Raw genomic sequence first — 24446 nt, 5'->3', positions numbered from 1 at the left:
CCATAGCATGGAATCCATAGTTGAACTACAGGCAGGGGAATAATGAAATATTTAACGACATGGGTACCAATCAGTCAGGACAGCTGCCTGATCAATCAGGAAAGGGATCAGACATGAACAAGACACTGCTGTTCTGACAGAGCAGCCCAACACCAAGTTGGGTTATGGTTGCCATGTTTTTTTGAAAGAGAAAAAGTAAGAAAATGAGAACCTAAAACAATTCTCCTATCAGGTCATATTGCAGTATTATAGGGTGAACTACATTTTTCTTTGTCTTAAAAAGTTTTATTCTGTTGCCAGATATTTAAAACAGAGACTGCCATAAGTTGAAGGGCTTTCTTAGTACCATTTATTTCCTTTCAAGTTACAAAAGAATTTAGAATGAAAAACTTTTCATCTTATCACACTCCTGCTTTTTTCTTGAAGGAAGTCTCCAGGGTAATGAAGTAGTGGGTGACTTCTGAGGAAGAGGAATGTGAACAAGGAGATAATTTGGTGTTTTCCTTTATCACTGAAATTGAAACAAAGTATGTGGTTGTATTAATGAAAAGAAAGCATCTTAGGCCAAAAAGAAAAAAAAAAAAAAAGGAACTATACTCAAGATGTAGAAAAATATTTTCCATTTAATGAGATAATTTGCTCGAGGAAAATTTGAAATATTGAAAGGAAGAAAGATAAGTTAAATTATATTTTGTGTGGTGGGAGGGAGTAGAAATGGGGTAATTTGTCATAGAATCAGGATTTTGTGGCTCGGAGGAAAATTAAATGCCATCGCATCCTCTTCTCTCCTATTTTACATAAAGAAATGGGGATCCAGAGAGCTTAAGTGCCTTGCTCAGGTCTAGCAAGTTATTTACCAGGAAAAAGAGAAAAGTAGGGGAAAAAAACCTAGTTCCTGAAACAAATAACTTTTTTTTTCTTCTTTTTTTTTTTAGGATTGCAGGTACCAGGGTAATGGATTAATTCTAAATTAAAAACAAACAAACGAAAGAACTTGGGACAATCGCATCCTTCTTCCCTGAGGCCTTCCTGGCTGCTGTTGCAGCTGCCCAGATCCGTTCTTTGAAAATGCTATCCTCGGTCTAAACCCCCTGCCCCTCACTAAAGCTCTCAGCGCTCTGTCAAGTGAGAGCTGTTTCCCGCTAAATATGTTGTTGTTTAGTCACTAAGTCATGTCCAATTCTTTATGACCCCGAGGACTGTAGCCCACCAGGCTCCTCTGTCCATGGGATTTTCCAGGCGAGAATCCTGAGTAGGTTGCCATTTTCTCCTCCAGGGGATCTTCCTGACCCAGGGACTGAACCAGCATCTCCTGCATCGGTAGGCAGATTCTTTACCATGGAGACATCCGGGAAGCCAGTTAAATATATAGAGGATGCTAACTGGAATTTTGGAGGTGACTTTTATCCCTCTCTATTTTGAGGAACTGGTATATTTGTTTGCTTTTCTTTGAACATTTTTAATTGTGGTAAAATACACATTTATTCCTTTAACCATTTTTAAGTGTATGGCTCAGCAGTATTCAGTACATTCACAATGCTGTGAGGCCGTCACCACCATCCGCCTCCAGAACTCTCCGCGTCGTGCGTAACTGAAGCTTGGTCTCCATTAAACAGCAGCTCTCCAGCCCCTGGGAACCACCACTCTACTCTCTGGCCCTGTGGATGTAACCACTCTAGCTGCCTCATACAAGCAGCGTGTCTTTTTGTGACTAGCTTGTTTCACTTAGCCTCACGTTCTCAAGGTTCATCCACACTCTAGCGTGTGCCAGAATGTCTTTCCTTTTTAAAGTGCGTTAGTCACTCGGTTGTATCCGGCTCTTTGCTACCCCATGGACTGAAGCCCACCAGGCTCCTCTGTCTGTGGGATTCTCCAGGCAAGAATACTGGAGCTGCTTTTTAAAGCTGAGTAATAGTCCATCTTGCGTGTACACCGCATTTTCTTTGTTTATCTATTTGATGGATACATGGGGTTTTCTTCCACTTCTTCCCTTGTTAATGACCCATTTTGGAAATGCAGGTGCAGTTCCAAAGTGCACATTCAAGGGAAGATGGGAAACATTAATGGTTCATATGTTCTTCATGTTACAGAGGCACAGACCTCATATTAATTTACAGACATAATGCACTGAGGTACTTTTTTCTGCATGCTTACTTAGTTGTGGGAGGAGAAAAGTGGCTCACAGCTGGTCTGGCCCTTGATTTTTGAGACCATAGGTACTTCTTTCTTTTTTTTTTTTTGGTTGCACCATGTGGCTTGAGGGATTTTAGTTCCCTGACCAAGGATTGAACCTGAGCCATGGCAATAAAAGTGCCGGGCCCTAACCCTTCGACCACCAAAGAAATCTCATAGGTATTTCTTAATGTGATAGAATTCATGACAGATGGAGATGGAAGGCATCTTAAAGCAGCTGGGATGGAGTTTGAGCATTTGGGCTTCACCATCAGGAACACCCAGACTCAGGTTTCTAGAACCTTATTAGCCCTGTAGACAGGACTGTAGTTCTCAAGTCAGAATCTTGTAGACTTCCCTGAACACGTATCAGCTTTTATCCTAAACTCTTCCTTCACTAGGGCTTCAAGTCATCCCCAGGCGTAAAGAGAAGGCGTTTGCCATCTCATTCTCTCCTCTGACTTCATCTCTTACACTATTACACAGGTGTCATTATTTTTTTTAACATTTTATATTCTTTTGGGGGTATAGCCCATTAACAAACAATGCTATGGTAGTTTCAGGTGAACAGCAAAGGGACTCAGCTATACATATGTATCCATTTTCCCCCGAACTCCTCCCCCATCCAGAACGCCAGGTAACATGGAGAGAATTCCATGTGCTATACAGCAGGGTCCTTGTTGGTTACCCCTTTTAAATGTAGCAGTGTGTACATGTCCATCCCAGACTCCCTAACTGTCCCTTCCCCTCACTGGCGACCATAAGTTCATTATCTAAGTCTGTGAGTCTGTTTTGTAAGTAGGTTCATCTGAATCATTTCTGTTTAGATTCCACATATAAAGGATGTCATATGTTTCTCCTTCTTTGTCTGATTGACGTCACTCAGTATGACACTATCATGTTGCTGCAAATGGCATTATATGGCATTATTTCATCGTTTTTAATGACTGAGCAATATCCCATTGTATATATGTACCACATTTCTCTATCCATCCCTCGGTCGATGGACATTTAGGTCACTTCCACGTCTTGGCTATTGTAAACAATGCCGCAGTGAACAGTGGTGTGCATGCCTTATTTTGGATCATGTTTTTCTCCAGCTATATGCCCATGAGTGGGATTGCAGGGTCATATGGTAGCTCTGTTTTTTTTTATTTTTAAGGAACCTTCATCCTATTCTCCATAGTGACTCTACTAATTTGCATTCCCACCAACAGTGTAGGAGCGTTCCCTTCTCTCCGCACCCTTTCCAGCATTTACTGTTTGTGGATTTTTGGTGATAACCATTCTGGCTGGTGTGAGGTGGTATCTCATTGTAGTTTTGATTTGCATTTCTCTAATAATTAGTGATGTGGAACATCTTTTCATGCACCATTTTATTCCCTTTTTGTCAATTAAAAAACAATCCCTGAATGCATATAAATTAATGAAGATGGATTCTTGGGTGTCTGCTTTGCGCCCGTTTATCTGGTTCTCACCTTTAGTCCAGCAGGTAGGTTTGGAAGGTCTTTCGCGCTGTTGCTGAGGATTGCCCGGTATTTGGGAAGTATTCAAGAAACTACTATTGAACTGAACTGACTCCTGTAGGGGAAGGAAATCACTAAGGGTGGGTTGGTTTGTTTGTTGGCAGGTGGGTGGTGATCAGATCTGGGGGAAGAGAATTGTTTTAGGAGAAGAGAACTGTGGCAGGAACACCAAATGGGAAGCTGAGGCAGCCATCACGGTGATCTGGGCTTGAGCAGGACGGGGACCATTGGGGTGAAGTAATGGGGCTGAAGGTGGAAAACAATGGGGACGGGAGAACTGGGAGAGGACTTAAGACTGTGTGTGCTGCGACTCAAAAGAGTAGTTCCTGGAAACACCCTTTCCTCCTGGACAGAAGTTGTGTAGGGTATTGATATTCCTGGGTCCCATCCTTAACGGCCCCCTGCCCGCCCCAGAGCCTCCCAGCATCTCTTTCCCTTGGCTCCATTCATTGACGTGGAAGAGGACAGACTACGTGATGACTCTGATGAGGTTTGCCTTGGAAGAGTTGGGTGGATAGTGATGAGATGACCATCATTCGATCCATGTGACGTAGAGGTCAAGTGATCTGCCTAAGATCAGTGAACAGACTGATGGCCACATTATGATTGTGCTAAAAGCTCCAAGCCAGAATAGCTTCTACTTCATTACCCCCATGGCCTCTTCCCATTTCATAAAAATGTCTACACCCAGAACATGCTCAAACAACTTTCAAAAATGTCATTAAAATTAAGAAGATACTTAAAAGGACGCATGAGAAGCCACATTCAACAAGTACAGAAATAAATTAGAGATGAGAAAATATTAAAACACCTGACCTGCGTGGGTATCTGCATCATATTTAAAATTATCTCATCCATTTAGTTCTGGTGTTTGGTGTCCTAATCTGAAATATGAAAAATGTTCTCATGGAGAGGCAGGCAAACTGAAGGAGGATATCTTAATATACAGTGAAATATAAATTAAAAAGCTCTCTAAAGCTATTAGTAAAAGTAGTGAAACGCGTTAGCAGGTGCATGGGTTCAACTTTGGATGAATGTTCTTTGAAATCGGATTCATCACCAAAATTAATCTGAGAGGTGTCAAATCTGTGCTGGGTTAAAGAGGTGATGCATGGGAAGATTTCATTGAAGTTCCAAATTGTAAAAGGATCAGAATTAATAATCCTCCGTCATGAGAAACCTGATCACTTAGGAGTTTAAGAAGCTTATGCCTTATTAAGAGAGTGGAAAAGAAATCTGAAATATTGCTGCTGAAAGTAGTAGTCTGGTCACCAGTTGGACTGATGTGGTTTGATAAATAACTTCAAATCAACCACAGGGAGCCGCAAAGATGCGTGTCTGGAACTATCCCATGAGTTAGAGTTTATGTCTTTCAACAGGCTGGTCAATTCATGCTCTTAGAATGGGGTAAGTACAGAACTTTCCTCCTTCATATTTTTTTTTTTAATTGAAGTATAGTTGATTTACAATCCTGTGTTAGTTTCAGGTGTATAGCGCAGTGATTCAGTTATGTATATTCATTTTCAAATTCTTTTCCTTTATAGTTTTATTACAAAGCATTGAGTATAGTTCCCTGTGCTATACAGTAGGTCCTTGGTGGTCATCTATTTTATATATAATAGTGCAAATATGTAAATCCCAAGCTCCTAACTTATCCCTCCCTCCCCTTTCTCCTTTGGTAACAATAAATTTGTTTTCTGTGTCTGTGGGTCAGATTCTGTTGTGTCAATAAGTTCATTTGTATCTTTTTTTGTTTTTTTTTTGGATTCCACATATAAGCAATTCCATATGATATTTGTCTTCCTCTGTCTGGCCTATTTATGTAGTATAATCATCTCTAGGTCCATGTTGCTGTGAATGGCATTGCTTCATTCTTTTTTATGACTGAGTAATACTCTGGTGTATAATATACATGTACCACATCTCTTCATTCACTCCTCTGCTGATGAACATTTAGGTTGCCTCCGTGTCTTGGTTTTTTTGTGACTCGTGCTGCTATGGAGATAGGGGTGCATGTGTCTTTTTGAATTACAGTTTTCTCTGCATTGGTAGAGCCATTATAGAGAACAGTGTGGAGATTCCTTAAGAAACTAAAAGTAAAGTTACCATGCGGTCCCGCAGTTCCATTCCTGGGGGAATTTGAATAACTATATTCAAAAAGATGCGTGCTCCCCAGCGTTCGTCTCCTTCCTTGTATTTCATTCAGAGCTTCTGCAGGTCATGCCCTTTGGAAGCACCACGCTTCCTTCACCGTCCACTTCTATCAGTATCGTGGCTCCTCATTCATACGGACTCATGTCATGAAAACGAGCATAAAGAGAATGGGGAGCGGGGAACTGGGGATGCTGCAACACTCCACATATTTATCTGACTTCAAATGCCTCAAGGAACACTTTTTCTTAGTCAGAAAAACATAGCCCTTGACTATTTCACAGGCAGTTTTCCATGTTCCAAATGGCGAGTCCGAGTTTACGTATTAACTAATACGTGTGCATCTCTGCAGCATGATCTCAAGGTTAGGCACGTGGTTGCCTGGCGGCTCAGCAGTAAAGAATCTGCCTGCCAACACAGGAGACACAGGTTCGATTCCCGGGTTGAGAAGATCCCCTGGAAAAAGAAATGGCAACCCGCTCCAGTATTTTTGCCTGGGCAATCCCATGGACAGAGGAGCCTGGTAGACTGCGGTCCCTGGAGGGTCACACAAAGAGTATGACATGACTTAGCAACTAAACAACAGATGCCTGGCACCCTGCTTGATTAGGCATGGGAACCAAAGGGAAGGGATGTGGCTGATTAGTCTTATGCGCTGGGCTTACGACGCTTTTCTCTAAGAACAAAGCGAGGGCTGGTGTTTGAGCCTGCTGCCGGCTTTGCCTCTTGGTTGAAGCAGGGGGCTGCCTGAGGTTTAGCAGCCCTGGGATCGGCATGGTCCCCGAAACTGGACCTCTGAAGAATCGAACAGCTGTAGGAGGACTCAGCCACCTCAAGTTCTCTACTGAGCCTCCAGTGCATCCCCTGTCCATGCCTGTGACTCTGGGGAAAGTTCAGCTGCGGGACCAGAGTATATTTTAGAGTCACTTGGTGGTGTACACATCTTTGTTTTATCCCTCATCCAAAAAAATAATGGCTTTCGGAGGCCATCCTTTGGAAAATGGCCTCTAAGTAGGTTGGAAGAGAAAAAAAGAATCTTACATTCTTTATGCTTCTGAGTACCTAATAGGTATCTGATCTAATATATTTCTGAAATAGAATTCTTAATGCCCCCTCCACTGAACCTGTTAACTGTTCCCATCTCAATAATGGAACCATCATCTCCTTAGTTACTGAGGCCCCGAATCTGGATGTTACCCTTCATTTTAATGAGCTCAGTCTCCCTTGCATGCTGGAATCTGTGGTTATTCTCACCTTACAGCTTTGTACCTTCCACGGGCCTTGCTCAATCAGTGCCCAGGGCATGGAACCTTCCCCTACCTGGAAGCTGGGTGCCAAGCTGTCACTTGGCTCCAGATTATTCTTTCTCTTCTGGGTCTTTCCCCTCGTTCTGGGTCTGGGATGAAATTTCTTGTATCACTTAAGCCTGTGCTTCAGAAGGCCCCTGGCCAGTTCCATCAGTGTATCTGGCCCCTCCCTCTGTGGAAAGTGGACAGAGTCTTTGCCTGGGACCCACTGGCCAAGACTGGCACCCACTTCAGATGAGTTTTTTAAAAAGTAAATTACATTTTCTGGTTTTTTGGTCATACCCTGGGGCGTGTGAGTTCTTAGTTCCCCAGCCAGGGATTGAACCTGCACCCCCTGCATTGGAAGTGCAGAGTCTTAACCACTGGACCACCTGGGAAGCCCCCAGATGCAGCTTTATTGCGTTGCTTCTCTTTTCTGCGAGTGCTGTTCCAACCAGTGTCTTGCAAGTTGAGTTCTTCTTGGAGACTTGGAACCTGTAGGAGAGGCGGTGGGCTGTGGTCTGTGGGCACCTACTGCTGATGGTTGGCATCTCTAAACTCTGCTGTTCTCCACGTGGTGGGAATCCTCACTGGGGCTTGGTAAGCAGATCTTCCTGTGCCACACACCACTGTTGACTCCGTCAGCATATGTTTCCCTAAGAGCTTGGTGTGGTTGGCGCTCCTTCTTTATTCAACCACCACCTCCTCCAGGAAGCCTTCCACCTCCTCCAGGAAGCCTTCCACCACCACCCTAATTTAAGTTATCTAATTGAAAGTATTCACACAGTCACTGTTGGTACATAGTATTGTTTGCGTGTCTGCCTCTTCCTCGAAAAAAGGTAAGCTTCTTGAGAGCAGGGGTCTTATTCTTAATCACTGTCACAGTCTCAGTGCCTAGACTAGAGCCTAGCTCAGAGTCAATACCCATCACAGTGTGTACTGAAGGAGGAAGTGCACAACTTCTAATTATACATAGGTGAACCTGCAGTTCTCTACTCCTCTGCCCCACCCCCTCAGACCCCCAGGATCTTTCTCCCTTGACCCCATCAATATCACTCTGTTTACAATTTAATCATTTTATACTCACCTTATTTGGGCTATTGGATATATATTCTCATAGAGTGCAGGGTATATTAGTCTGAACTTCACCTGTAACATACATGCAAGATAACCTGTATGCACAGGAAAACTTTGTAAACTGCAAGATACTGTGCAAATGCTGGCTTTTCTCATTGGCTTAATTCCTGAGTCCATTCTAAAGGAGATCAGCCCTGGGTGTTCTTTGGAAGGAATGATGCTAAAGCTGAAACGCCAGTACTTTGGCCACCTCATGCGAAGAGTTGACTCATTGGAAAAGACTCTGATGCTGGGAGGGATTGGGGGCAGGAGGAGAAGGGGACGACAGAGGATGAGATGGCTGGATGGCATCACTGACTCGATGGACGTGAGTTTGAGTGAACTCTGGGAGTTGGTGAAGGACAGGGAGGCCTGGTGTGCTGCGATTCATGGGGTGGCAAAGAGTCGGACACGACTGAGTGACTGAACTGAACTGAACTGAAGACTTCACAGGGACTCCTCGGCACCTTCATGGAGGGATCAGAGCCTTCCACCTTTCTTCACCCTGAGCAACCTGACTTTTATTTCTTCTTTGCTCTGCTGCTAAAACGTCTGAAAATCACTGATTTCATCAAACCCTTAGCCTATGCATTAATCTCCTTCACAACATCTCTTATGGTAGGTTGTCCAGCCTTTTCTTGAATACAACCAGCAACAGGGACCTCATTACTTGAGAAGGTGGCTCTTTTAGGACAATTCTATTTTAGTTCTCTTCTATGTTAGGACTGTCTGTTTTGTTGCTATTTCATAATTCTTTAGGTCAAGAGAGAAGAAAGACTAGCTAACTGATTCCACAGTTGGGTCCTCATTAATTAAAGCTTTTCTCTGTAAACATTTTGTATGCACAGATAGTCATTCTAGGCATTGGTGACTCACGCCTATAGAGTAGAGATGAATAGACTCATTCTGAGTAGAGATGAGGGTAGGCATTCTACTCCCCACCCCACTTTCGTTTTTACATCTTAGTAATGAGGTAAAACCATGAAGTGAATCTGGGTTGCAGCAAGCAATTCAGCAGAGAGTACAGTCATTCCTCCTTACCCAGGGTTTGTCACTTTCTCTGCTTTCATTTACCCACCAGCAACTGCAGGCCACAAGTATTAAGTGGGAAATTCCAGGAGGAAACGGTTTATAAGTTTTAAGTTGCTGTCGTAAGTAGCATGATGGCACCTCCTGCCATCCTACTTCATCCCACCTTGCCCGTGAACCACCGCTTTGTCCTGCCTGGTAGTCACTTAGTGACCATCTGGATTGTCAGACTGAAGGTCTGTGCTATCCTGGGGCTTGTGTTCAAGATACCCTTATTTTATTTAATAATGCCCCCAAGGTATTAATACAAGAGTAGTGATGCTGGCAACTCAGATATTCTTTTAATTTATGTGCCTAATTTACACATTAAACTTTATCACAGGTATGTATTTGTAGGAAAAAACATGGCATAGCTAGAGTTCAGCACTATCTGTGGCTTCAGGCATCCACTGGGGTCTCGGAACATATGCCCTGTGGGTAGGGGAGAACTGGCTCATAAGATGTGGGACTGAGAAATAGAGAAAGAAAGGAACAGACGTGGATTTCTGAGGGCCTGTTCTCTGCTGCTGCTGCTGCGTCGCTTCAGTCGTGTGCGACTCTGTGCGACCCCATAGAAGGCACCCCACCAGGCTCCCCTGTCCCTGGGATTCTCCAGGCAAGAACACTGGAGTGGGTTGCCATTTCCTTCTCCAATGCATGAATGTGAAAAGCGAAAGTGAAGTCACTCAGTCGTGTCCGACTCCTAGTGACCCCATGGACTGCAGCCCATCAGGCTTCTCTGTCCATGAGATTTTCCAGGCAAGAGTACTGGAGTGGGTTGCCATTGCCTTCTCCTGCTAAACCGCCATATATTTTTTTATATGCAATACTTTAAAAAAACCAATCTTAGATGCAATTATCTTGAAGCCCAAATACATTTAAAGATATGGTATAAAATTCACAGCTAGTAAGTAGTGGAGTTGAGATTTCCAAGTTTGTCTGATTCTGAAATTTGAGTTCTTTCCTCTGCTCCAGAAGTTGAGTTCTGGGCCTTTAGGGACTCTGGCCGCTACCAGCATTGCCGTCAATATTGTTATAAAAACACACATTGTTTTGCAGTCACTAATGTCTACTTAATAATTTTTTTCTGGCCTCAGTTTGCTTACCTGCAAAATGGGGATAATAATCATAGCTTTATCACAGGGTTGTTATGAGGAAAAAAATCAGTGACAGGTTATATACTTGGTGTTTGCCTGGTCCATAGTTAATTAGCATGGGCTATACGGCTACTTTTGATTCTTCTTATCATTCCATGAGGCTTCCCTGGTGGCTCAGACAGTGAAGGGTCTGTTTGCAATGCAGGAGACCTGGGTTCGATCCCTGGGTTGGGAAGATCCTCTGGAGAAGGAAATGGCAGCCCACTCTAGTATTCATGCCTGGAAAATCCCATGGATGGAGGAGCCTGGTGGGCTGCAGTCCATGGGGTCACAAACAGTCGGACATGACTTCACTTTCACTTTCATTATTCCATGCCAGGTCCTTCCCTGAGTCAGTTAGGGAGCACAAGGGCATTCACACATGCTTAGCTGAATGAGGAACGCAGGAAAAAAATGTGTGTGTTAGAACATTTAACGCCTTCTTTGCCTCGGAGCCTGACTGATGAATCGGATCATGAAGCCAGGGCCTCGGTGCGGGCGTGGAGGGAGGGGGCCGTGAAGGTGGTAGAGGGGAACAGTCTAGTTGCTTCCAGGCTGAGAAGGACATGGGTGGTGCATACAGCTTGCATTCGGCTCTCCAGATGCCTGGATGTAGGTGGGGGGCAGCTCACTTGATAGGCACCCAGACCCGCTCAAAAGCATCACCGCAACACAGGTTCTATCCCTGCTCTATTCGTGACCTCCTGATATGGGAAAGAAACGTGTTAAACCAAATAGGATTAAGCTGCAAAGCCTGGCTGGTCTCCCTGCTGGTCTCATGGGCTGTGGAGCTGAATCTCTGAGCCCAGACTGTCCCACGGCCCCGGCGAGCTCCAGCCCCGGGGCTGCCAAGCACCACACACTCCTCTAATGTGTCACAATTACCGAGACAGCTGTGCTAAGTAACTTTCCACGGATCCGCTCGGCAAACTCACAGCGTGTTCAATAGCCCTCAAAATTTGTCATTTGGAACCTGCGGTGAGCTGGTAGGGCGGTGCTTATATCGAGCTGCGGCAGAATAAATGCAGTCACCTCAAGAGATTGCATGTTTCCTTTGAAGTGGAGTGCAGGTAGAAGAGGCGGGTTCTTTCAGCTTCCTTCCTATCTCAGTTTAGCATGTGGAAGGGGGAGGAAGGGAAGTTGCAAAGCAGCACAGGTGCAATGGCTGCGGAGCTGGATCGTGTCCACCGCCCAGGAGCCTGCGTGGGCTTTGTTGGGACGTTATTTTTGCATTAGCACAACAAGGAACCACCAGGCAGCCTGTGAGTACCTGGTGAATTTTCCATTAGCACTGCCAGGGGTGCTGGGCAAGGTGCCTGGTGTCAAACACGGCTGGTGACCAGGCTGGGCATGTCACTCATCTCTGGGGACACCCTTACTACAACTCAAACACTCCCCTCCCCACGTGTTGTCTCCGGGGAGTGGTGCTTTGGAGCCCAGATGGCTGCGAAGAAGCCATCTCATTATTTACCCAGAACACAAGCCAGAAGCTAACCTAGGTCTGCAAAATGCCGCCTGTCATGATCCAGAGCGCTGCTGCTCAAGCCGCTGCTGTGCACTCTAGGGAGAGGTGAAAGTGAGCCAGGAGCGAGCGGGCGGCTTGGGGGCTCCCAGCCCACTCCCCGGGGCGCTGGTCAGCCCTCAAGGACGGGGTGCCGATGCAGCCGCCTTCTCTTGAGAGGCCCTCACTGCAGTTAACAGAGAAGGCTGTGAACGAAGCTGCACGCGGCTCTGAGGGGCTCGTGTGTGTCAGCTCCTCTGTGGACAGCAGAGTCTTCTCCCAGTTACCCCGGTGCCCGGACTGGGTTCCTCGGTCTCAGAGGCCACTGTGTCCTTCGGAGGCGCCCTGCTTGGCTTATCACCCAGGACAGTGGCCACTCGACGCCGTGGGTTGTGCTGCCCTTTCTTGGGGTAAGGGCAGAGAAGCGTTGCTGACGTACGAGGACTTAGACTAGCCTTCTCTGGGACGGGCATCATTATTAACAGAGCAGCAGTGATTAGAGAACCATCCCAGTCCTCCGTCTTCTGACCGCCGTCTTGCCCCCTCCGCCTCCACTCGGTGGATGGTCCCTTTCCTCCCTAAAGACGCTCTGCTTGTGACGCGCGCCACGCTCCTTCAGGTCTCCTGCTTTTGTGTGGTTTCGTCCGTCGGTGGGCGGAGGCCCTCCTCCCTTCTCCCTGACCCTCCTGCAGGGCCTGGCTCCGCGGTCATCTCCGTGAACACGTCCCCAGCCCCACAGGCACTGCTAGGGCTTGGAAACGTTTCCGCGCTTTGAGCTTACCTGGGTTGTGTTGCCTTTTACCTGTACTTGTGTTATTCATTGACTTGTCTGTCTGCTCTATTACCTTGTTAGCTCCTCTAGAGAAGGACTGGTACCTCACTTAGTTTTGCATCCTCAGGGCCTCCAGACAGTAGATGCCCTTTGAGAGTTTGGGGAGGAAAGAAGCATACACAGTCGCTTGTGCACTGGGTGTGGCTTCTGGCTGTGATTCCATCCGGCTGTGCATCCTTAATTAACACATAACTTGTCTCCCTTCTGGCTTCTCATCTGTTAAGAATAAACAGGCACGAGATCAGTGCAGACCTACCTGAGGGGACCTTGTGTGAATTAACAAACTCGGGACTTATATGCAAATGTCCCTTGTAATGGCTGTTGCACTTTGAGACGAGGCTGAGCTTGCGATCGGGAGGCAAGCAGGAGGCTTTGGTCCACTTAGGAAGAGATAATCACACACAGTCTCGCTGACGGCTGCTGATCACAGACACCATTGAAAAAAGAAATGGTCACAGTGGCGGGTGACAGAGAGGCAAGGCTTCTGAGTGGCAAGTTAGTGCCATCAGGAAAACTGCAAGGCTGTGGGGGCCTCTCCCTGAAGGCAGGGCCCACAGCTACCTCTGGCCATTGGTGAGGGCAGTGGAGGGGTGGAGGGGGCTTCTGCAGGCAGGCTTTTACATTTTATTAAAAATAATTGGAGAAGTTTACATACATTTCTTGCCAACATGCAACTGTCAGGCATGGGTGGAGAAGATGCCTTCTTTCAAACTGTGAGAAAGTCTAATGTCGTGGCAAAAAAAAAAAAAAAATCGGGAGTCTGATGATTAAATGTGGAGAGCTGTCATCTTGGCATTATATTAAAATAACTCGCCTCCAGCAAGTGCATGGTATTTCTTCCTTTAAATCTGTCATTTCTCGGGAGGCCGTTGCTCTGGTTGGCTGCACCGGTGGCTTTGTAGCCATGGCAGTGTAACAGCAACTGGGACTCTTGGAGGCTTTCTGGGGGGCTAGGGAGGGGGGGCTGATGTGTGGGAGTGTGGGCTCGTTCACCGCTGCGTGGCTGCAGCAAGCCATCTGCAGACTCCTTTTTCTGTGACTTAGTGGGGCTCCTCGGCACCCGAAAGCTTAAGTAGAACACAGGCAGGCACATTATTTTCTGCAGTGCTCCTCAGACAGCGATGTCAGGCTGCAGGCAGAATGAATCGCATTTGTTTATGAAATCCGTTGCTTAATTGGATGATCAGTGTCTTATTTCAGCCTCCAGTCACAATACTTTTAATGATGTCCACACCGTGCTGGGTTCCCATGCAAACCGTGTGGAGGGGATAGAACAATGGAAAAAGCTTCCATTGGGCGGAAAGGGAGGGCGATGCTGGGGTTGCGGTGCATCCCTCTCTGCTTCGTCTGTCGAATGCAGCAGATGGATCTCTGCACGTGTCCCTTCCCTCTTGATTTTGCTCAAGAGGCCATTTAACCTCCTTACCTAGTCAGATGATTCCTGGGGATCCCAGAAAAGGACCTCCTGCTTCCCCGATGCCTCCATACCATAGAGCGACAGGCTCGCGGAATCTTGAGGTGATATTAACACTTGTGTCTGTAACATCTTTTGGGTTTTGGAAACACCTGTGCATGCCAAGTTGCTTCAGTTTTGTCTGACTCTCTGCAACCCTGTGGACTGTAGATGGCCAGGCTCCTCTATACATGGGATTCTCCAGGCAAGAATACTGGAGTGGGTTGCTGTTTGGAAGCACGTTCTCATCTGTACCCTGTGTGTCCCTAACAGAAGAGAGCAGAGTGGCTTGGCGGGCGGTGGTGTTGTGTCTTCACCAGCCTCCATGGCTTGCAGGGTCTATTGACTCACATTATGGCTGTGTTGTGGTTTTTATCCTTGTGATGGTCATCCCCATAATACAGGTGAGAAGAGTGAAGCAAGGAGACGGCATGGCTGGTGACTGGCAGGGTGGGGTTTGGGCTCTAGTGCCTTCTGGAGCTTACTTCCACGAGACCTTGGATCAGCTATGCAACCTGTCAGAGCTCCGATTTCTTCCATCAAATGGAAGCAATCATCACTCTCTCAGAAGTTACTTGGAGGATTAAATGCAACTGGACATCAGTAAAGCATTTAGTCGGAGAAGGAAATGGCAACCCACTCCAGTGTTCTTGCCTGGAGAATCCCAGGACAGAGGAGCCTGGTGGGCTGCCGTCTATGGGGTCACAGAGTCGGACATGACTGAAGTGACTTAGCAGCAGCAGCAGCAGCAAAGCATTTAGTGGGGCTTTCCTGGTGGCTCAGATGGTAAAGAATTAGCTTGCAATGCAGGACAGCTGGGCTTGATCCCTGGGTCAGGAAGATCCCCTGGAGGAGGGCATGGCAACCCACTCCAGTATGCTTCCCTGGAGAATTCCATGGACAGAGGAGCCTGGTGGGCTACGGTCCATGGGGTTGCAAAGAGTTGGACACGACTAAGTGACTAACACTTTCACTTTTCTTTCAAAACATTTAGTCTAGAGGATAATTAACAGTTGGAATCTATTATTATTATTAGCAGTGTTGTTCCAGAAATCAAGATTTTGAGGCTTGGCCAATGGTACCACAGTTGGGGTTAGAATGATATATACCTGCTTCCTGAAGAGCCTGGTTCTCATCACTCTCTTCCCTGCCTGGCTGCCAAACGCCTAAGGATTGTGCAGATTTTCCACCTTTCAGCAATTCCAGAGACAGCCTGCAAGGATATAAAAAGCAAGTGAAGAGCCTGCAGAAACGCAGGTGCAATTTAGGGTCCCTCTGACGGAAGTGCCTCGTTTCTTCAAAGCCCTTAAATGTCACCTCGCCTCACTCGGCCTGGCTGGAAACGCCCCCACCATTGCCTCTTCTGCCCAGGGGTGACGTCGCCTGAGTCATCTGAGTCTGAAAGAGGGATTCACCTTGACCTCCCTCTCTCCCAGAAGAAGACACGCCACAAATGAGGCCATCAAAAAGCGGCCCAGTTCCTCCCCCTCGGCATGTCTCAAAGCCCTCGCTCTGACCCCCATCGATCAGCCATAAAACACAAAAATCAACAGAGTTCTGCTTTTCTATTTCATGCAGGAGAAAAAAAAAAAGTCAACATTGACCGGCACGGTCAGCCAAGCTCACGGAAACGGCCAGTGAAAATGGAAGCGTCTGCAGACTCTTGTCTCAGATCCTCTTAAGCTTCTTCTTTGTCCTGGTCCCGGTTGACAGCTGTGGAGCAGGGCACATCCTGCTGCTAAGAAGTAAGTAGGAGAAGTGCTCGCGGTCATTCCCACGTGGAGGGTGCTTCCAGCAACTCGGTGACTGACAGATTGAATAAGCGGTTATTTCTCCGGCTCAGGCGCGTGGGGGCACAGGCCACCCACTGCCTGACCTTATGCAGCTGAGCTTGGTTCTCTGGGGTCAGCTCGCTGCCACTGTTACCTGTTAAGGTGAAAATACGGTTGAGTTGACTGATGATGAAGCTCTGATCGTGTTACTCTCCCGCTGAAATAATTTTTGACTGTGCTCCAGGCTCTCCGGGGCCAGGTCAGACACCTTCCCCCGCTGCTCGTGGCTTGTCACGGGCTGACCCCCATCCACCTGCCCAGTTGGGTTTCTGATTACCGGGCTTCGAGAGTCCTGGGAAGCAGGCAAGCGGAACCGCTCCCTCTGAATCTGCCCAGCGCCTTCCCACTTCTGTGCCCCTGCTTCCGTTTGTCCGTCCCCTGGGATGCTCATTTTCCCCCCTGTCCACATCTGTCTTCGTCTGCTTGGGCTGCTGGAACAAAACTCGTCTGCTTGGGCTGCTGGAACAAAACGCCATCGACTGGGTGCCTTCAACAATAGATATTTGCTCCTTGCAGTTCTGGAGGCTGAGAAATCCAAGATCAGGGTATGGCAGATTTGGTTCCTGCCTTGCAGACAGCTGCCGTCTTGCTATGTGTCCTCGTAAGGAGGAGAGAGACTGCTCTGGGCTTTTCCTGTTCTTGTAAGGACGCTAATCCCTTCGCGGCAGCCTCACACTCATGACTTCATCAATTACTTAATTACCCACCAAAGGCCCCACCAGCAAATGCTATCATGGGGTGGTGGAAGTGAAGACTTCAACATACGAATTTAGGGGGAACACAGGCGTTCAGTCCATAACCATGTCAAAATCCCAGCTGTTCTTCCAACCTCATTTTAAACACAACCTCTTCCATGCAAAGTTCCTTGTTTCCTCCGGCTATAAATAATCTCCATCTTCTCAACACCTGTACGTTGGTATGTAAGCCTATCAGGGCCGTTATGCTTTCCATTGCGTATTACGTTTCCGTATGAGTTTTGTTCCCTTTACTACATTCTGAGCTCCTTGTGGGCAGGGGCCATCCTTTCTCTTCTGTGAGTCACTAGCACTTAAACCCTGCTCCTGTGTGCCCTGCGTGTGCTCAGAAGTGCCCATCTCTAGGCGACCCCATGGACTGTAACTCACCAGGCTCCTCTGTTCATGGGATTTTCCAGGCAAGGCAACTAGAGCGGGTTGCCATTGCGCACCCAGGGGATCAAACCCACGTCTCTTGTGCTTCCTGCATTGTCAAGTGGATTCTTTACGACTGTGCCATCTGGGAATAGTCCACTTAGTAGTAAGATGCAGTAGAAGTAAGAGCTTGTTGTTAAATAAATAAATGCTCCCGTCTGCAGGAGAGCCTCAGAAGGGCTAATGCAGGACTTGTGCTCGTGACCAATGTATTGGTAAGGCCAGAGTCCATTCTGACACGCCTCACTAGCCGTTAAATAGATACCCCCCACCCCGCCACCCGGGTTGAAGGACTGACTCAGTTTGTTTTCCTTTAAGGGGATGAATTATATATTGCTCTCCCATGTCAGTGAGGAGTCTTGTGGTTGCATGCATATATACACACCCACCCACACTTACATGGAAATCGTTTGGCCAAACTCTCTCGAAAACAATCTGCTCTTCTTGGTTCAACTTCTATTGTTATTAATAGCATAAAAAGCCCATAAACAATGTTTAGAAGATGTTAATGATTCTAACTCCTTCTATGGAGTCCTGAATGAACAGCTAACCTTAACCCTAACCCTAATTGGATCATGGATCCATTGGATCATGGACCACAAACATCCTAAAAAACGCATTATCCTTCCAGGAGAGGCTGATCATTACATACAATTTTCGCAGGGCCTGGCCTTCCAGAATACGTGAGAGATGGCTAATGACTGTCGCCTCCACCACTAGCACAAACAAGTCTAACCATCTTTTATTCAGATGGACTTCAATTATTAATTTTATTTACAGCATCCACTCTGTATTCTTCTGGGCCTGAAGACTGAGGCCCAGAAGGCTCTGGTGCCTTGGGTATTTCTAATTTGTACTGCCAAGAAACGATGACCTGCATATTACTATTTTCTAGAGTGAAATAATTACTCAAGATACACATTCCTGTGGCAGCCGGCAAGTGGAACTTTGTTTAAGGACTGTGAAGGCAGTCTTCTCTCAGAAGCTGTTACTCGGACCACGCTGGGGCGGCTCCTGTTTACATATCTGCAGATGAAGGAAGGTGCTCGCCTGCTTATTCAATTATATATATTTTCATTTCACTAATGAAACGTCACCAAAGCTCAGGAGGGAACCTACAGGTTTTCCTGGCTGCTGATCCCCTTGCACCAAAATGCAACTGCAGCCTAAAAGCACCAGAGATGCCCTTTAGCGCCAGGGTTGCAAGCTAGGTTACTAGCCACGGGGACTCTAAACCAGGTGCCAGGCACTGAGCAGAATGCAGAGAAGGATCGTCACCATGCGGCCTCCACCACCCGAAGCCTGCCAGCGAGAACAAGGCCAGATGGCCTCCTAAGTGTTGGTATTAGAACACCCGCCTCCTCCTCTTCGCCCCAGAGCAGCTCTTTTTATTTTCATTTCCATGCTAACAAGGTAGACCTGTCCTAGCGTGTGTTCTGAAGAGGTTCTTTCATGCTCAGGGCCTGGGGAGCTTTAACATAGTTAGATGTACTCTAACAGCAGGTTGCCATCAAAAAATTCTATAATAGGATTAAAATAAAAGAGAAATGCGCTTGCAGTGGAATGGCAATGATGATTTAACATGTTTCAAGGGCTTGGTGGGAAGGTGCAGTGCAAACAGCAGACGGGCCTGCTGTGTGGGTGCGTCGCCTTCTTAACAAACAGGGCTCGGCGTGTGATGGGGCAGGTTTGGAGTTTGGCTTTAGAGGGTGTCCGTGTGCTGGACGGCCAGGCTTTGGAGAAAGGGCTGGCACACTTATTGGAGAAGCTCACGGCGATTCATGCTTGCTTTTGTGCTTGCTGTCTGTCTGTCCCACCTCGGATGGGAGCTCTCAAAGGGAGGGCGAGCTGTCTGCCTTGCTCGTTCTCCCTTCCCAGCGTCCACGGCTCACCTGGAGCATCCCGGGTGTGCGGTGAATATGAGTTGCTTAAAAGAAAGGGACCCAAGCAAGATTGTTCAAGGGTGACCTTGGGCAAGTTTTTAATAATATTCAGCATCGGTTCCTGCATCCCTGAATGAGGAATGGTGATACAGTGACTTTCTAGCCTTCTCTTCAGGACATCTGAAGAACTGAGGCCTGGCCCTGGTTTCCAGCTCTGGCATCCTTCACAGAGATATGCCTCCTGTGGATCTGCTGGTAGAACCTCAGGTTCAGGACCTGCAGGGGCAGAAGTGCTTTGGGAGGTTTCTGCCTCTTCCTTGTCTCACTCTGAAGATATAGCCTGTGTTGGGCTCTAGAGAGATTGCAGGTGGCGGTGGTTTCAGGGGAGTGCGTGCGTGCATGCTAGGTCACTTCAGTCACATCTGACTCTTTGTGACCCTATGGACGGTAGCCCGCCAGGCTCCTCTGTCCATGGGGATTCTCCAGGCAAGAATACTGGAGTGGGGTGCCATTTCCTCTTCCAGGGGATCTTCCTGACCCAGGGATCGAACCTGCGTCTCTTATGTCTCCTGCATTGGCGGGTGGGTTCTTTACCACTAGCACCACCTGGGGAGCCCATTGGAGGAGAGGAGAGGCTTTCAGAATATACTCAGAGGGGCACCTGGAATGAGCTGGTTGAGCCACACGCCTGCTGCTCAAGCATCCGTGTCCTCCAGGACAGCAGGCATGAGATCTCAGGGGCGCCGTTACTTGCGGAGTCTGGAGAGGGGAACTTGGTGTCTTTGACCTCTCCCTGATCCTCAGTCACCTGTCCTTGGGCTGCTGAATCTGCCACCTCCTAGGAAGGTCCCCTGATTGCAAGCATCTCCACTCATCCTGGTACCTGCAAGCTCGCCACCTTTCTTGGCTGTTTTTCTTCAGTCTCTGTGGTGGTGACCCTCCATCTGCCCTGCCCTCCATCAGCTCCCATTTCCTTCCTTCCCCTATCCTGCTCTGTGCCCTGGGAGGCTGGCCCCACCCTTGCCCTCTTGCCCTCTGGTTACCGTTTGTGTCCTGCCAGTGTGAGGTATTGGCAAGAGATCAGAGGGTGGGGGCAAGGTAGATGAAGGTTTTTCGTCTGCCTGGCTTTTCACTGTGGCACCGCAGTCTAGTGATGGAGCTGTTCCTCTACCTCGGTAGCTGCACTCTGATGGTCCTGCTTCAAGGCTCCAGATCTGGCCATGCTCTTTCCTGCTGCTCTTTCAGACTCAGGAATGGCAGTGGCTTCTTGCTGTTTCATCTCTCGGTGCCGTGTCACTCCCTGTAGTTCCCTTAATCGTGCCTGGACATCCACAAGCAGTCTCATAGTGAAGTCTGTTACTTGAACTATCTGATGGAATTCTGTGGTTGCTAGGACACTGATGAATGCCGTGTGCTCAGTCGCTTCAGCCATGTATGACTTTTTGTGGCCCTGTGGTCTGTGGCCCACTAGGCTCCTCTGTCATAGGATTCCTCAGGGACGAATACTGGAGTGGGTTGCCATGCCCTCCTCCTGGGGATCTTCCCAACCCAGGGATCGAACATGCATCTCTTGCATCTCCTGCATTGCAGGAGGATTCTTTACTCACTGAGCCACCTGGGAAGCACCCAGATAAACCCTACATGGTGCCTATCTCAAACAAACCTCAGTGTACAGAATTTTCTCTATCCTCCCTTCACAGCAAGCTTCCCGAAGTGTCCTGCATGTACTTAGGGTGTCCTTCTCGATTGTCCCGAATCCTTGCTCCCCGTTGTCTGAGAAATCTTGTCCACCTCTGGTGCACTCAGCTTCCCCCATAGATCGATGAGCATTGAATTCATTCATTTGTTTGACAAACATTTTCTGAGCACCTACTCTGTGCTAAGCCCTGCTCTAGGCATGAAATGAACTAGTGAACAAAGCACTCAAGGACTTGTTAGACGATGTTTCTCTAGGATCAGATCTCTGCTCTCAGCTCCTCGCCTGACCTCCAAAGCTATAATTCTGGTTTCCCGATGAAGGCCCCACATGCCCTGCAAGCTTATCACATCTGAACCCCAATTCATTAGGACCCAAACCCAAACTCTTCTCTCTCCTTCTGAAAGTAGGGCATTACCACCCTCAACCTGACCCCACTCTCTGTTCTACTCAAGTTAGTCATGTGGAATGTCCTTTCTCCTCAATTTCAATAGAGTCTTGCAGTTTGGCTTCAGATTTCTCTCCCCGATCTCTGTGTTCCTTTTCATTTCTAATTCTCTGTCCTCAGTGAAGGCTCTCACCCTGTCTCACTTGGTAACTGCCTACCTGCTATTTCTGGCTGCTTTTCTCCTCTTTCACCTTGCTCATCACTACCGCCAAAGTTCATCTCTGCAGGCGTCCTTGCTTAAAGAGTTCTGCCAGCTCCTTGCTACTACCTCTTGGCAAGACAGCTTCCAACCAGTATGGATCGCCTGACTCCTGGAGGCCTGTCACCCGCCATGTGGACTCCACTCAGTTCCATGGACCTGCATGGTTGCCCTGGCCTCCCCGTCTTTGCTCTGGGGCTTTTCCTGCATTTTCTTCCCTTCCCTTCTCTTGTTCCTTAAGCCCCTATAGATGTTACCTTCTCAGTAAGATTTTCCCTGGCCCTTCCCCCCAAAATGAGCTCCTTGGTCCGTTTACCTCCCGTGGTCTTTGTTTTTCTAGTGACTGTGTTGCTCCACAGTTAGCTTTATCACTGCTGTGTCTCCTTCTAGCCTGAAAGCCCTTTGGCCCTTTCTGGGCTTTTGAAATCTTTGCTGTTTAGCAGAGGCAGATGTAGAAGGGATGGGCGTAGAAGAATGATTTCTAATATGTACATTAGAAATGTTTATTTCTATATAACATCATGTTCTTTCCAGCAGAAGCACTTTCTGAGGCCCTGACCCTTCTTGCCACCAGCTCAACCCACTGTGGGCAGCAGCTCTTGAGTTTCTGGTCCATAGAATGTATTCTTGCCTCTGGCTTGTGCCTCTCATCTCTATTACAAGAGCCAGTTGATCTGATCGCCAAGAGCTGGAAGGGCATCTAAGGTTTAACGCACTGAAGTAACATTCTGGCCTCTGTCTGACTCTCCCTTTTGGAGGGAGTGGTAAGATATGCAAATGTGTGAGGACCCTGGCCCCTGAGATCAGGAGGCTCCAGCCATCCCAGAGAAGACAGCGGCAGCAGCTAAAACTCTAAGCCCTGTTTCTGCACAGTCAGAGTGTCACCCAAGCTCTGGGGCTGCTTGTCCAGCCCCAGGTCCCCTCCCTGGTGCCCCCGCCCCATCCTGCTGGTACTTTTATCTTCCTCCAAGTCTGGCCCAAGGGTGGCTGTGGGGCAGCTCGTCTGCCTGGGGAGAGAGGGGGGAGAGAGCAGGGGATGAATACCCTAGAGTAGTTCCTCTGTGATCAATGCCCGCCTGGAGATGGTCTTGCTAATGGTATCCTAGCCAGGATCATTACTGAAATCTTTTGCTCTGGTTCCCAAACAGCCTGGGAGTTGGGCCAGACCAGGCCTCTGCAGCTTGGAGTGCCAAATTTTAAAGTGCTGTGAGGTTGGAGGCTGGCTTTAGATCCAGCATTTCTTTCTCTGGGGCGATCAGATCAACTGACTTCCTAGGTTCAACCTCTGCTGCTGCTGCTGCTAAGTCGCTTCAGTTGTGTCCGACTCTGTGCGATCCCATAGACGGCTGCCCACCAGGCTTCCCCGTCCCTGGGATTCTCCAGGCAAGAATACTGGAGTGGGTTGCCATTTCCTTCTCCAACGCATGCAAGTGAAAAGTGAAAGTGAAGTCGCTCGGTTGTGTCTGACTTCTATCGACCCCATGGACTGCAGCCTACCAGGCTCCTCCGTCCATGGGATTTTCCAGGCAAGAGTACTGGAGTGGGGTGCCATTGCCTTCTCCAGGTTCAACCTCAGTCCTTTTCTAATTTGCCACCCCACCCAATGAGCAACAAATAAGGATTTGGTGAGGTCCTTGGCACCAAGGGGAAAGCCTTTCCTACAGCCGCCTTGGTGGGGTTGACAGATGACCTGCGGTTACCTGTATATCCGTGAAGGACCCCCCCCATTAGTGTTCATCTCCAGCATCAAATGGTCACTGTGAGGCGCAGAGCTTCCTGGTCCGCACTCAGGGCTGGGGCCCGTGGGAAGAGGAGGTGGGGGGGATGCCTTGAAGGCAGGGAAGGAAGGAAGGAGAAAGGACGGGGATAATGAGGTTCCCTTCAGTTCAGTAAGAGCTTTAAACCGGTTTCGATTTTCTGAAACTAAATTTGGTACCACATGGCGCATCTACAGTAGGCACTTCACAGCATTTCGGCACAAAGTAGATTTACAGCCACTGAGATAGTTTGTCAAATTCCTGACAGCCCCCCAAATGGAGCTTACTGCAGAGAGAGTTTCTGACATGGGGAGAAAAACATCCACCCCACCCCACACCCTTTCATTTCACCAAAGGAGGACTCTGGGGAGATTTCAGAACATCGCAGGGGAGAGAGAGCAATGGGATTCCACCCCTGAGACCTCACAAGCAGGGGCCCCTCTGATCCCAAGTTCTGCTCTCACTGTGACTGGATTCCCGGGGATGAGGCCGTGGCTAATGAACACGCTGTCAGCCAGCCTCCAGCGTTCTGCCAAATGGATTCTCCTCCGGCATGGAGGAGATTCCAGGAAGGATTTCAACTGCAAAGCCTAGAAATTGTTAAAAACGCAGAAATGTCTGTCTCCTTTTCTTTGCAATATGAGGGCTAAAAATTATTTAATAGAAACCAGAATGTTTCTTTCTATTCCTCACACAGAGAGGATAGAAAGACTGAGAAACAGCTCAATTTCTCCATCTTCTTTCAGGTTAATGTGGAGGGTGAATGAGCTTACTATGGTTCTAATACGGGTATTGTTCAATTTGAAGTAAAAATGCATTTTTCAGATGAGGCTGCATTAATTTGAGCAAACATATCCTTTTCCTTTCCTTTCGCAAATTTATTTAATAAATGCTGACTTTTCGTTTCAAATATCAACACACTGTATAAGTTTCGTTTTCTTTTAGTAATTGTAATTTGAGTAAATTGCCCTAAATGAATATTTGCTTCCCTCTAAAAACCCTGTTCTTATGTTTCTACTGAATGAACAGTCTGGGAAATGCCACTAGATGGCACTGTCACTGCGTAGCTGAGGAAGATCGACACAGGGGTTCCAGAAAATAAGGCTAGTTTATGTCTTAGCCGTCCTGGAAAATCCAGAAGGTGGCAGATTTTAGCTATTTATGAAAAGGCAAGCACGGAGAACAATATTGCCTTTTAGAAAAAATTATTTTTATTTATCT

General features: G+C 47.6%; 1 long non-coding RNA gene and 1 other non-coding gene across 2 annotated transcripts; both read right to left on the bottom strand.

Annotated features, from left to right (window-relative positions):
- Positions 1-322: 322 nt before the first annotated feature.
- On the bottom strand, positions 323-20484 carry LOC133258155 (uncharacterized). Its single transcript, XR_009739835.1, has 3 exons — positions 20297-20484; positions 15351-15454; positions 323-511 (listed from the first exon to the last, which is right to left on the bottom strand). It is a non-coding gene; the product is annotated as an uncharacterized LOC133258155 (long non-coding RNA).
- TRNAG-UCC (transfer RNA glycine (anticodon UCC)) lies at positions 7461-7533 on the bottom strand. Its single transcript has one exon. It is a non-coding gene; the product is annotated as a tRNA-Gly (tRNA).
- Positions 20485-24446: the final 3962 nt, after the last annotated feature.

The sequence above is a fragment of the Bos javanicus genome, chromosome 12, assembly GCF_032452875.1.
Source record: "Bos javanicus breed banteng chromosome 12, ARS-OSU_banteng_1.0, whole genome shotgun sequence".
NCBI classification, from domain to species: Eukaryota; Metazoa; Chordata; class Mammalia; order Artiodactyla; family Bovidae; genus Bos; species Bos javanicus.
Note: the sequence above shows the minus strand (reverse complement) of the source record. Positions and strands in the feature narration are given on the sequence as shown.